Genomic DNA, 14,310 nt, shown 5'->3' on the forward strand with positions numbered 1-14,310 from the left:
CTGTCCCATCCCCCCTTAGACCAACTTATATTTCACCTCTTTTCTATTTTTCCTTAGTTCTGTTGAAGAGTCACACGGACTCGGAACGTTAACTGTGTTCCTCTCCGCAGATGCTGTCAGACCTGCTGAGTTTTTCCAGGTATTTTTGTTTTTGTTTTGGATTTCCAGCATCCACAGTTTTTTGCTTTTATCCTAGATTTATACTCAGTGGTTCCACTAATACAACCCAATACCCTGTCCATTTCAGTGACAGTTTCTCCTCGTTGGTCATGAACCTTCAATGATAGGTGCCACATAATACAGGGGGATCTTTTTGTCTCTCAGTACCGTTCCCTCCAAATGTTGCATTCATTCTGTCCTGACCTGACCAACATGCTCGAAACTACATTTGTTTAAATTAAACACCAACATGTTTCCCATTTGCCAATGTGTGTCTCGCTCCTAGGGCACATCTGAACTGTTTTGGATGTGATTGCATTCCTCCACCATTTTAACCCTTGTACAAAGTTTGGTGTCACCTGCGATACTGACTATATTCCCAACACTACTCTCCAGTCTCTAGGTCATTAATACCAGGCCTAGGACCGATTCCAAGGGGGTTGTCGAGTGGCCTGGGCTGGGGTTGGTGTGCTGTTGCACTGTCAGATCAGTCCAGTATCCAGGCTAACATTCGTCCCTCAATCAATCGCATAAAGATTAACAGGTCATCTACCACATTTGTCGTTGATAGGATCTTGATGTCACATCTGCCTAAAACACAAAAGTAACTGCACTTAAGAAGTCATTCAAAGGCACTATATAAATGTATCTTTCTTTATTTCCTACTTTACTTCCATCCTGCCTGGCACTGAAATTATTTCACTTGTTAGAGAGAGGGACAATAAAGAGTTAGGACTGTCAGCAAAAGCTGACTATGGCTGGAATTTTCTGGCCCTGTTGGCATCGGGCAGATTGGCGGGCGAGGGGAAACAATATGCTGAGAAGGCCAAAAATTGTGAAACCCAGTTTGCGATTGTCCACTCTACCGGTCAATGGTGGGCCGCATATCCTGCTGCCACACTTCGGGAATCTAATTTCAATACTTTAGCTTCTCATTATAAGCCCTGCTCGCCGGAATCATCCCTCCCCACCCCCCCCACCCCCCCAACGCTGGATCATCCGGGCACATTGGCATGATGGCATGCTGGCGTGTTTCATAACTGTACATGAGCGACGTGCACCTGGTAAGCTGCACTTCACTCAGGACTTTGAGGTTTGTTTGCCTACTTTCCTTCAGGCAACACTTGCAGCCATCAGCGCCAGGCTTCGCAGGCAGTACCACATCACTTTTAGGGGCATTCATGGGCAGGTCTCTACCTACCAGACCAGCTGAGGAACGCGGGTGGCTTTTCAATGACTGCAGGGCTGGGGCTTGCTTGGGGAAGGGGGGGAAGTGGCCTCAGGCCAGGGGAGAAGCTGCAGGGCTGGGGCATTATTGGGTAAGGGGGAGTATCCCTGGGTGTGTGTGTGGGGGGCACACGTTGATCTGTGCAAGTGGTTTCAAAGAAGGTGAGGGCTGAGAAGGCAGCCTCCAGAGGAGTTGAGGCCAGATGGAGATGTGAGGGTGTGTGTGAGAGAGTGGGCGGTGATGTCCCTTGAGCTGGCAGTGAGTGAGATGCCAGTGAATGTGTGATGGGCTTTTGTGTGAGTTTAGAGTGACGAGATGGTTGCCTTACCCTAGCTACACGGATGAGATCTTTCATCTGAATTTTGGATGGCCGACCTCTTGTGTGCAGCATTGACACTGACCACCTCTGCCACCGCCTCCCAAGCTGGAGTGGTGAGACTGATGGGCGTCCTGCGGCCAGAGCAGGGGGTAGAGGACATCGTGAAGGGCCTCCACGGTACCCAGAAGGTTCCCCGGGGATTCCTCACTGAATTGGGGGGGGTTCCCCTTTTCTTGGCTTTTGGCGCTATGTCTTCACCGGTAGCCTCCTGGGCTGCAAGGATTGAGAAGTGTGAGCGTGGTGCCTTGCCTGGGGGAGAGGGGAGGTAATAGCATAGCAGACGAATCAGAGACCACACGCCAGAGTGTTTCCTGTGGCTGAATAATTATTGAGGAGATACGGTGTAAAAACCCGCCATTGCTGATCACTTTCCCACCTGCTACCACACTTAGTGCAAATTTGGGACGATTTTGTCCTCCAAGTCGGATTGATTCTCTTTTTCATGGACTACTTTTACCCCCTTGTAAAGTCTGACAGACATGCAACGCGTCCCATCTGCTTCAAGTGCACAGGCATATCATTTTTTTCCGGTATAGACAGTGAGCTTCTACTTTGAGCACAAACCTTGGCTTTCCCTTTCAGTTGTTCAGCAGAGGGAGGGGGTGCAGAGAATAGATCCTGTCACTAAACTAATAACTGAACGAGAGAGAGAATGGCAGCACACATGGAGAAGAAGCATCAGCTATAGCAGCACGAGGAGTTAATCAATAACAGACACACGGGCAGAGTCTGGCAGTGAATGGAATGAGAAGTGAGAACCTTAATAACCAAACACACTCATTAGATTCAAATGAATATTTTACTTTCCACATTGCAGCCAATTACAGGGCAGTAATAGAAGCTGCAGCCTTGATCCGGATGATGGGATGCAGAGCTTTAGTTTATTCTGATGTAGAATTCCAATTTGTGTGCACTGGAACACAGAGGATCTGGAATATGAACCATTTTGCGGCACCAGAGTGGCTACAGATGAGATGGCGTTTACATCATCCTGAACGATTCAGTTTTTCTTCCACTTAAAAATAACAGGGGGAGTTTGATCTTTTTCTTCAAACTCCCCTACCCCCAATCCCCCTATCAAGCTCCCTCTGACTCTGGAGGTCCATTCAGATCCTTTCTGAGGAATCTTGTCTCGAGCTTCTGTCGTGATCGCCATAACAGAAAGCAGATGTCGAGACACTGGAGTAGGAGCAAAACTGGTTGACAGGGCAGAAGCCAGAACTGAAAGGAATGATCGGGGCCTCTTTTCACTAGGCAAGAGAAGACTGAGAGGTGACCTGATAGAGATCTTTAAGATTATGACAGGGTTTGACATGGTGAAGATATTTCCATTTATGGGAAGGCCAGAACTGGAGACCACAAATAAAAGACCATCAGTAATAAAACTCAACAGGGAATTCAAGAGGAACTTCTTTACCCAGAAAGTGGTGAGAATGTGGAACTCACTACCACATGGAGTAGTTGAGGTAAATAATGTAGACGCATTTAATGGGAAGCTAGATAAACACATGAAAGAGAGATGAACAGAACATTATGCTAACTGGGTGAGATAATGAGGGGTGGGAGGAGATTCAGATGGAGCACAAACACCAGCATGGACCAGTTGGGCCAAATGGCCTGTCTCTGTACTTTCCATCTTTGTAATGACCCTAAACAGACTGTGAAGCATTTGGTATCACCTGACAGTACCCTGACCTCCAGCTTTCAGTCTACCCCCTTTACAAACCTTTGACATTTTTCTACTTTGCCCCTTTGAACTTTGCCTTCTCATTCCTCCGATGTTTGTGCTCTACACAACCTCCATCCTCATTGTGTTAAAATTAAGACTCATTACTCCATCACCTACTCTAACTCATTCCCTCCCAAGACTTGGAAACTCCTCACAACTTTCATCGTTTTCAATCTGTGACTGATCCTTGATTGCCCCCTCCTGTCATCCTCTTTTCTGGTGTGCCAGTCATGGCTCAGTTGGTAGCACACTTGCCTCTGAACCTCAAGGTTCTGGATTCAGGCTGAATCTCCAGTGCAGTACCGAGGGAGTGCTACTCTGTCAGAGATGTGTATTTCTGATGAGATTTTAATCTGAGGCCCCACCCTTCTCGCTTGGGTGGATATAAAAGATCCCATTTTGAAGTAGAGGAGGGGAGAGTTGTTCCTGATGTCCTGATCAATGTTTATCCCTCAATCAACATCACAAAAAACAGATTGGTCATTATCACATTGCTGTTTGTGTAAGTTTCCTCTGTGAAAATTGGCTGCTGCATTTCCTACATGGTAACAGTGATAACACTTCAGAAAGCACTTCATTGGCTGCAAAAGCATTTTGAGATAGCTGGTTGTGAAAAGTGCTACATAAGTGCAATTCTCTTTTTTCAACCTTGGTTACATTCAGCACAGTGGATCTCCAGCCCTTCACCAGGGCTCCTCATCTGCTTCTGGCAGAGTTTGGTGTAGAGTTTACTTTGAGAATTATTCCAGCATCATGTTGCCTCTGTATAGAAATCAGTGCGGCAGCCAGACCCAGCATCACAGCCCATTTCGTCGGTGAGTAACTTCCAACCCGAGTTTCCTGGGTGCGATAAGTTTCCTGATGTTAACCGGTCCGCAGCAACAACAGCAACGTGCATTTATACGGCGCCTTTAATGGGCGGTGGGGCACAGAAGGATCTGAAAACAAGAATGGGAATTTTAAAATGGAAGCCAGTGCAGGTAGGCTAGGAATGCATCACAAAGAAGGCAGATACTGACCGTTTTCACCAATCGCCTTTTCAATCTTGTAGCCTGGTGCAGGCAGATCTAAATCAATGGTTGGGAGAAAGTCACCTGAGGGGACAGGAGTTAAAAAAAACAACTCAGGAGACAAAAATAAAACAAGAAGTGAAAACTCTCATAAACCACCAATTACAGAGATGTCACCTAGTGGTTCATAAGTTGCACATTTGTTTTTATCAGTTTCCATTTTACAGTTTCTTCTTCCTCTCCCTGAGAAGTGTTGGACTGCCCTCCCCTGTAGCTCACCCACAGACAGTTGTCGGTGGGCAATTTGACTCAAGAAGTTATCACAGCTGAACACAATCCTGTCTTTCCTCCACTCTCAGCCCTGAGGCTTCCTGGTGGGGATCAGTGGATAGCGATCAGGAGAAGCAGCTTTGTCATCTATTATTTACCCTACACTCCAGCCTGGGAAAAATAGTGTAACAAGGTCACAAATCAATGTGGCTCCATGACTCTAATTCACCACCGGGTGCAATATTGAGCCATAAAGAGCAGCAACATTCCAGATTTGACCCCCTGATTGACTGATCTCGGTTGGGGGTGGCCATTGGGGTTAGGAGCAGGGAGAAAAGAAATCAGTCAGGCGTCCCACCCCTGATTGTGATCCAGTGGACATGGATTGAAAAGTACACCATGGCCAGAATCTTATGTTGATCAGGCAGGAGCATGCCCAGCCCGAGTGCACGTGAGTTTCCGTGAAATGGCGTCAGGCGTGTGTCCCGATGTCACCCCGCACGCGAGCGATACTGAGGTCAGCAGGCAAGCGCAGGAGTCGGGGCCACGCCCACCGACTAATTAAAAGGCCAGTTAAGACCATTAAAAACCCCATTGCCCACGATTTTACGTTGCCCAGGCGATTTTGCGCATGTTTTTAAAAGAAACCCCATCCAAGGGCGGGGTGAAATGTCCAGGGTGAAATGTAATAAAAAGATAAAAACAAAAAAAACTGCGGATGCTGGAAATCCAAAGACCTGCTGAGTTCTTCCAGGTAATTCTGTTTTTGTTTTGTAATAAAAAGATGATATCTGGGGATTGATGTTTTTTGAGTGTCGCTGTGAGGTGCTTGAACATGCCTCACAGGCACAGTTTGCTACATTATTTTCTTGTCATTTTAATCTGTCCAGGTCTGTAGTTCCCCGAGGCAGCTCCGCAGCAGCTGTCTGCCCTCAGGCAGCTCGCTAGAGGCGCCCACCCCGCACCCTCACTTCGGTCGGCCCCTACCCTCGTCCCCCGTCACTCCCACCCCCCCACCCCCCCACCCCTTAGGCAACGCTGAGGCTTTCACAGGGCTGATCGCAGGTGGAAGCACATTTCACACCAAGCGTGAAATTCAGGCCCCATGTGTGCGTTGACGCCACGTGAGATGAAATCCGGCTCAGCTTTGATGCGCCTCCCCACAGTTGAATAGCCTTCTCACAGGGCTGCCAGCATGGAGGCGGCTGAATAGGGGAAGATATTGAAGGCCAGCCAACGTACTTTTTCACAAGAGGATGGGGAATAAAGTGGGAGGTGTGCTGGCGGAGGACTTAAGGTGAACCAGCGAAGGAACTGAATTCAGCTTATTACCCGCAGCAGTTCCACACTGACAGCTCAATGGTAATAATTGCACTGAGGTGTAGGGCAACCCATCACCAAACTCACCATTTATCTCCTGGTCAAAGGTGAGAGTACCCAGTAATCTATCTTCTATTACATTTGATGCTAATTGCACTTATCTTGATAGAAGAGCGATGTTTATGCAGCTAACCTCCTAGGATGATAACTCTTGGTTCTCAGAAACAAGCTGACCTCTGTCAATCACGCAAGAATAGGAAGTGGTTTTTAAGCTCTAATGTATCATAATAAAACAACACAGTTAGTGAAAGAAGAGCCCTCACAGAGGACAGGAATTAAATATCATTTTGCCAGCGAAAAAAATTTCATGCACCAATGAAACATAACAACATCGAAAGGCATGTGATGAAATAAAATATTAATGCTTGATTTACCTGCCACATTTGAGGGGAAGAAGATCCAAACATTGAAATAAAAATTCACTCGCATTTACATAGCACCTTTAAGGACCTTGGACTGTCCCAAAGCCCTTTATAGCCAATTCATTACTTTATGAGATGCAGACATTATCGTAATGTCGGATACACAGCAATCAGTTTGCACAGAGAAAGCTCCCATAAACAGCAATAAGATGTCCAGATAATTTGATTTTGTGATGTTGGTTGAGAGAAAAATATTGGCCCTGGACAGCGAGGCGAACTCGACCTGCTCTTATGAACATACAAACATATGAACTTATGAATTAGTAGCAGGATTAGACCATTCGGCCCCTTGATCAGCTCCATCATTCAATAGGATCATGGCTGATCTGATTGTGGCCTCAACGCTACATTCCTGCCTACCCCCAATACCCTTTGATTCCCTTGCTAATCAAGAATCTATCTCTGCCTTAAAAATATTCAATGGCCCTGTCTCTACCGCTCTCTGGGGAACAGAGTCCCAAAGTCTCACAACCCTCAGAGAGAGAAAAAAATTCCCCTCATCTCCATCTTAATTGGGAGGCCCCTTATTTTTAAACTGTGTCCCCTAGTTCTGGTCTCTCCCACAAGGGGAAACAACTTTTCAGCACCCACCCCCATCAAGTCCCCACAGGATCTTACACGTTTCAGTACGATAGCCTTTCAATCTTCTATACTCCAATGGATACAGGTCCAATCCCATCCAACCTTTCCTTGTAAAACAATCCCCTCGTCCCAGGAATAAGTTGAGTGAATCTTCTCCGAGCCGCTTTCTTATGGTGTCATGGTATCATTCACATCTGCTTCGGGGCCATGGTTTAATGTCTCATTGGAAAAACTACCCCTTTGATAGTGCACCTTGAGTGTCAGCCATTGTGTGCTCAAAGCATGCTGGGAACTCAGTGTACGACCAGTCAGGGAAAACCAAAGACAAGCAGGTGCTGACAAACCTGCTGAGTATTTCCACCATTTTTTTGTTTTTAATCAAGAGGCAAAAAAAAGTTGTCTTGTTCCTAAATGGCCGAATCATTTGGACATCCTTTTACATGATGCGTAGGCAGCAGCTGAACTTCTGAGTCAGAGGTTTGGAGGGTACAAGTCTAATTTCAGTCTTGGAAAGGTTTGATAGGCCAGGGTTGTTCTCTTTGGACCACAGGAGGCTGAGGGGAGATTTAATTGAGGTGTATAAAATTCTGAGGGGCCCAGAGAGAGTGGATGGGAAAGAGATATTTCCCTCAACAGCGAGGTCAATAACCAGGGGCATGGATCTAAAGTAATCGGGGGAAAGAGTAGAGGGGAGTTGAGGAGAACATTTTCATCCAGAGGGTGTTGGGGATCTGGGCCTCGTTGTCTGAAAGGGGCAGAAACCCTCATCCCCTTTAAAAAGTACTTAGCTCCTCACTTTAATGCCGTAAATTGCAGGGGTACAAACCAAGAGCTGGAAAATGGGATTAAGGTGGATTGCTCTTTGTTAGCTGCCAAAGACATGATGGGCCAAATGGCCTCCTTCTTTTTGGTGCATTTTTCTGATCCATCCAATTTAGTTTTGAGGGAGTGCCGCAGTGACAGACGTATTATCATTCAGCTCAGAGGTCAAATCACAGGGTTGGCTGCCTACTGTTGCTCAGGGCACAATTTCAAATACAACAGGGCACAAGATTAAAGACATCTCCTGGCAATTTGGCCAACATTTCTCCCTCGACTAACAATACTGGACAATGGCATCTGATAGAAAATAAAAAACAGAAAACACCGAGCAGGTCAGGCCACATCTGTGGAGAGAGAAACAGAGTTAACGTTTCAGATCTATGACCATTTATCAGTACTGAAAAGTTAACACTGTTCCACAGATGCTGCCGGACATGCTGAATTTTTCCAATATCTTCTGTATTTATTTCAGATTTCCAGCTTCTGCTCTATTTTGCACAGATAGTTGGTTGTTCATCTCCTTGGCTTTTGCTTTGCCTAATGGCTATATTTCCTTTGACACACCAAAGTAATTATGTGTGCATGAAATACTTTGTGATCCTTCTACAAGATACAGTTACCCAGTCCAAGGCTTTCCACCCCCCCCCCCAACACTTTCTTGGGTTCCAAGCTTGGTTCCTCCTCCAGGCACCACACACCAAGCGGGTGTTATCAACTTTCCATTGGATGGGTCCATGATCATGCTTGGCCAAGTACTGCAGTGGCTTACCAATACCTTCTATAGTTTGACTGACCAGGAAATTTCCCCACTTTTGCCACCTCAGAAGGGTTTATAGGTCATTAATCAGCCGGCTTGGCCACATTATGAACACACCTTCCATGACTACTAACTCTTGAAGTGGGACTTGAACCCAGAGCATCTAGCCCAGAAGGGGTGATGCTACCCATTGTGCCACAAGACTTCCTTTCTAGCTTGGTTACAATTGCCTTTAGCTGACTGCCTCTTGTCAACCAAAATCACAGGATAGCCCAAGTTAGTTAAAATAAAAATATGCGCTCAAGATATGGGCAATGAGATGCAAATCCATATGTGTCGGCCATCCCTGGTTACCCTGAGATGATTGTCCTGGGGCTTTCCAATGGACTGTCACAACACTTGTAGTAATGATGCTCCCATGATGGTGTTAGGTAGCAACAGGTCGTTGACCCCGTGATGATGAAGGGTTTGGCTTCCAGGTTATAGAACGGGTCCGTACAGCTGCTGTAAAAGAAACAACTTGCACTCATATAGTGCCTTTTACCTCAGGATATCACAAACCATTTTACAGCCAATTAAATACCTTCAAAGTGTAGTCACGGTTAAATCAGAGGAAACACAGCAAGCTCCCACAACAGCAATGTACTAACGGCCAGGTAATTTGCTTTATTGTTGTTGGTTGAGGGATAAATATTGGCCAGGACCCCAGCGAGAACTCACCTGTTTTTCTTCAAAATAAGGGCCACAGGGTCTTTTACATCCACTCGGGGACAGATGGGGCCTTGGTTTAACATCTCATCTAAAAGGCAGGATTACAAGTCTAAACGTTACACTCACATCATTGGAGTGGGACTGGAACCCACAACCTTCTGATTTTAAGGTGAGTAGCTTCCCATTGTACCACAGCTGATAAGCCACTACAGTGTGAGGGAAAATACTATGGGTAAGGAAAGCAATGAAAACAGTCTTGCAACTAAACTCCTGTATGAATGGGAAAGTAACAGGACTGCCAGTATAAAAAGCAATGAACAAATCTGATATTCATGACCATTTAGTTAATCTTGGAAAGTTAATAGCATCTTTTTGCCAAGGCCATCGAGGAAACCAACATCAATAGCGTGCAAGGGTATCACTGAAAGAAAGACTTATTACAGTAACAAGACCAAGGCTAAACATGCCTGACAAGGTTAATAGCTACAACACTGTCCCCATCGACCATACTGATGGAAAATCTAGTTTCATTTTATTTACACCCCCCTCCCCCAAAAGTAGAAAAGAAATAAATTCAGTATGAATGGAAATATTCTCAATAATGCTCAGAGAGAGCTCTAGCCTTGTTCTGATCATGGTTCCTCCATGACTGTACTGTAAAACTATTCAACACATGTCTCACAGCTCTGTTCTAATAGCGTCTCTGATGATTTCCAGCCTGTCAGCAAAGTAAAGCCTTCCATCTGCCACTGCAACCTAGAACCCACATGGGTTTATGAGAATGTTTCCAGGGATGGGAGACTTCAGTTACGTGGGTAGATTGGTGAACTGGGGCTGTTCTCCTTAGAGAAGGGAAGGTTTGAGAAGAGATTTGATAGAGACGTTCAAAATCATAAGGGGTCTGAACAGATTAGATAGAGAGAAACAGTTGCCATAGGTGGAAGGGTCGAGATCTGGAGAACACCAACTTAAGGTGATTGGCTAAAGAAGCAATGGCGACAAGAGGAAACACCTTGTTGCACAGTGAGCGATGAGGGTCTGGAGTGCACTGCCTGAGAATGTGGTGGATGCAGATTCAATCTATCTCCTCAGTGGGTAGCCCTAAGACTAGTCTGGCTGTCGGGGGATTCAAGATGGGTTCAGTCTGAGCCATAGGAAGTGGCCCAATATTTTGAGGTGTTTCTCAGTCTCAAGCATATTATTTACTTTGACTGCCAGATGTTCCACATGTGTTTACACCAGATGTTTACTGTAGGGACTGCTGGATCATGCCATAGCCAAGGATGGCTCATGCTGCCAGGAAAAAGATTTTTGAAGATTGGTGAAAGGTAGGGGCTTTCCCTGATCTACCAGGTCTAGTATACCTGAACTCAGGTCAATATGGTTGGTTAGGGTCTGCTTCACTTCAAAAGTCTTCAGCACCTTGGACAGAAACATTTCATACTGTGTTGGCATCTTTATTAGAAAGAAAGAACTTGCTCTTATATAGTGCCTTTCATGCCTCAGGAAAGTGCTTTGCAGACAATGACACACTTACCCAAAGTGTAGCCACTGTACTGCATTGGGAGTACCAACCTACTATATGAGCTCAAGTCTCGGGCGTGAAAATTGACCCTGCAATTTCTGACCCAGTCAAGCACAGCTGGCATTAATGTTGCCCTCTTGATTTTGCCCTTTGGAGAGTCCTGACAATCCAAAAGGATTTGCTCATTCCACACTTACTTATATTCTGTTCTAAACTATTAGCCACCAGTACACCATTGATTTTCGCCACGAATATTCCCAATTTCCAGTGTCTTCCCAACAAATGACATACACCAGGGATCAGCTTGCTGAAACCACTGTGAGGAGTGAGGTAACGTGCTGAACGGATTGCCTTAAGGGCACTGAGAGGTGAAGGATTATCTTGGAGAGTGAGACACAGAGTTTGGCTAACATGTAAAACTGAAAGAAACTGGCCGCAGAAGTAATGTGGTTTGCTAATGATTCTTGAAAGAGATGATAGAAAAATCTAGAAGTGCTTTCTAAGATTAGAACCTTAGCTTTTCAGACTGTAAGATTGTTATACCAACTTGTCCTTGTTGTGCAACAGGACATAGCCATGGTTAGTGAACTGGGAAATTGACATTTTTCACCGTGTCTGTATGGGACATATACAGTGATCAGTTGACTTTTCAAAATAACACAATTGGATCACAAACACACAGCTGATTTGGTCTAAATTGTTAACTTGGATTGTGGGAACATTGGACAGTACAGGGCTAGAAACACAGTAGTCCAACTGGCTGGTCAGGTGAACATGTGCACCTACACATTTACCAGGATGTTGCCTGGGCTGGAGGGCTTTAGTTATAAGGAGAGATTGTATAGACTGGGGTTATTTTCCCTGGAGCAGAGGAGGTTGAGAGGGGGACATGATTGAGGTGTATAAAATTATGAGGGGCACAGATAGGGTAGACAGGAAGGAACTTTTCCCCTTGGTGGAGGGATCAATAACCAGGGGGCATAGATTTAAGGTAAGGAGCAGGAGGTTTAGAGGGGATGTGAGGAAGAGTTTTTTCACCCAGAGGGTGGTAGAAATCTGGAACTCACTGCCTGAAAGGGTGGTAGAGGCAGAAACCCTCATAACATTTAAGAAGTATTTGGATGTACACTTGTGATGCCATGGCATACAAGACTATGGACCTAGTGCTGGAAAATGGGATTACAATAGTTAGGTATTTGTTTGACTGGCACAAACTCGATGGGCCAAAGGGCCTTTTTCTGTGCTGAAGACCTCTATGACTCTATGACTTGTACACATGACACTCAACTCACACAACACACCTACAATGCTAAGAAAATGCATATAAATATATTTACACAAAAGCTCATACATACAAAACAGCAGTCATTCTGTCCATGGAACTCAAACCTGAGGAGCTCCTCTCAGCCTTTTCGTCTTCCTCTAATCTTACAGACTTTTAAAATCTGAGTGTGGTGTCACCGACCAGTTCTTCACAACCTTGCCTTGTCTCCAATACTACTTTTATCAACCCTGGTGATGACCTATCTCTCCCTGTCCTTCACTTTTATGTTGGTCATAAATACTTGGCCTCACGTCTGATGTACATGGATATAAAAACATGCACTGTCCATTATACAAGAAGGCTCTGTCAGCACCAGGCCCTGCAGGTTTCGAACCATCTTATCTTCCAGCAGATGCCCCAAAGGGGTGGCCGAATGTTCTCTCAACTTCCAGGTTCTGGAGCTTCCGTTCATGATTCTTGCAGGTGTCTGATTGTCAGATTTGGTGAAGAGTCCATAAACTCAAACTCATCCAAAACCCTGCTGCTCATATATTAACTTGCAATGTCCCGCTCACCCATCGCCCCTCTTCTCGCTGATCTGTATTGGCACCCACTCGGGCAACGGGTTGATTTTATGATTCTCATCCTCGTGTTCAAATCTCTCAATAACCTCAGCCCATACTAAATCTGTAATTTCCTCCAACTCTGTAACCCTGTGAGATTACTGTGTTCCTACAACCTGTGTCTTGCACAGTGTCCACTATCGTCTCACCAGCTGTGCCATCAGCTGCCAATGCCCTCATCTCTGGAATTCCCCCTATAAACCTCTCCCATCTCCACTCTGACAGAATGGTCGGGAAAGAACTGATACCCTTGTACCCTTTCCCTTACTATCCATAACTGGTGTGTTTTTGAAAAGGAAGGTGGGTATGTTTTTCATCCCCTGAAAGTGTGGGCAACTCTTATATCATCAGCAGCAAGCTTTTAGGGGTTTAAATCAAGGTGATTATTTACTCATGCATTCACTCCAAAAGCTTAGAAACTCCATCACACACTCACACATATATATTTGAGAAAGATACAGTGCAAGAGAATAGTGCATGTTTACAAGTTGGAAACAAAAGAATAGTTCATTGTTTTTCCTACAAGAAGCCAAACACATGAACAATGTCATGGTGGGCCCTTTGAAGATGGAATTTTCACTCTAAAAGGGTAGGGTAGGTGAGTTTGATAGCTGGAGTCATAAATCAGGATTATTGCATGATTCCCTCAGAAATCTGGATGTTCAGCAGGTCAAATAGTTAGTCACTACCTCTTTTGTCAGGTGGTCAAGTTTCTTTACAGGTAGGCTTATATTAGGAATCAGATTGGGAGACTTTTAGATGTAGGTTTAAAAAAGCACAGGTGTTGCTGCTTTGTTCTGCAGTGGGTATTCTTTGCAGGCTGCCCAGATTTTCTCTGGTTCTTGGGGTAATAAATTTGTTATCTGCAGCTGGTTTCAGTCACATGATAGCAAGTTTCAGTGCCTCCCATTGTCCACATAATGGGTTAGAGCCAGGGTTATTGATACAGAAAGGGAGAATGATTGATAACCCATCAACATACCAATTACAATTCGCTCACTGGAAGACATTATCAAAACTTAGAATTTTTGGCCCTCTGCCCTACTATCTCCTTTTTGGCTTGGTATCAAATTTTTAATATATATGCTCCTATGAAGTGCACTGGGCCATTTGATGACATTAAAAGTGCTATATAAATGCCAATTGTTCTGGTGAAGGATAGAAGTACACAGTTAATTTAGTTCACAGCATTTCTTATGAATTATCTCTTTGCTATCCCACCCACCTTCCCCCCCCCGCTTCATCAGCTCCAAAATATACGCTCTGAACGACCCAGAATTATCTATATGTTCTAAGGACCTGTTTAACCAGGCAGATAATGCAACAGTTTGATTTCTTTCTGGACTAGTTGTTGCCTTGACAACCACACCAGACGCTTCTGACCTTACCCTTCATTAGCCAAGTATTGCATAAGCTTTGAACACAAACAGAAACATGAGCATTGATCTG

This window comes from Carcharodon carcharias, chromosome 7, assembly GCF_017639515.1.
Source record: "Carcharodon carcharias isolate sCarCar2 chromosome 7, sCarCar2.pri, whole genome shotgun sequence".
In the NCBI taxonomy this organism is placed as follows: Eukaryota; Metazoa; Chordata; class Chondrichthyes; order Lamniformes; family Lamnidae; genus Carcharodon; species Carcharodon carcharias.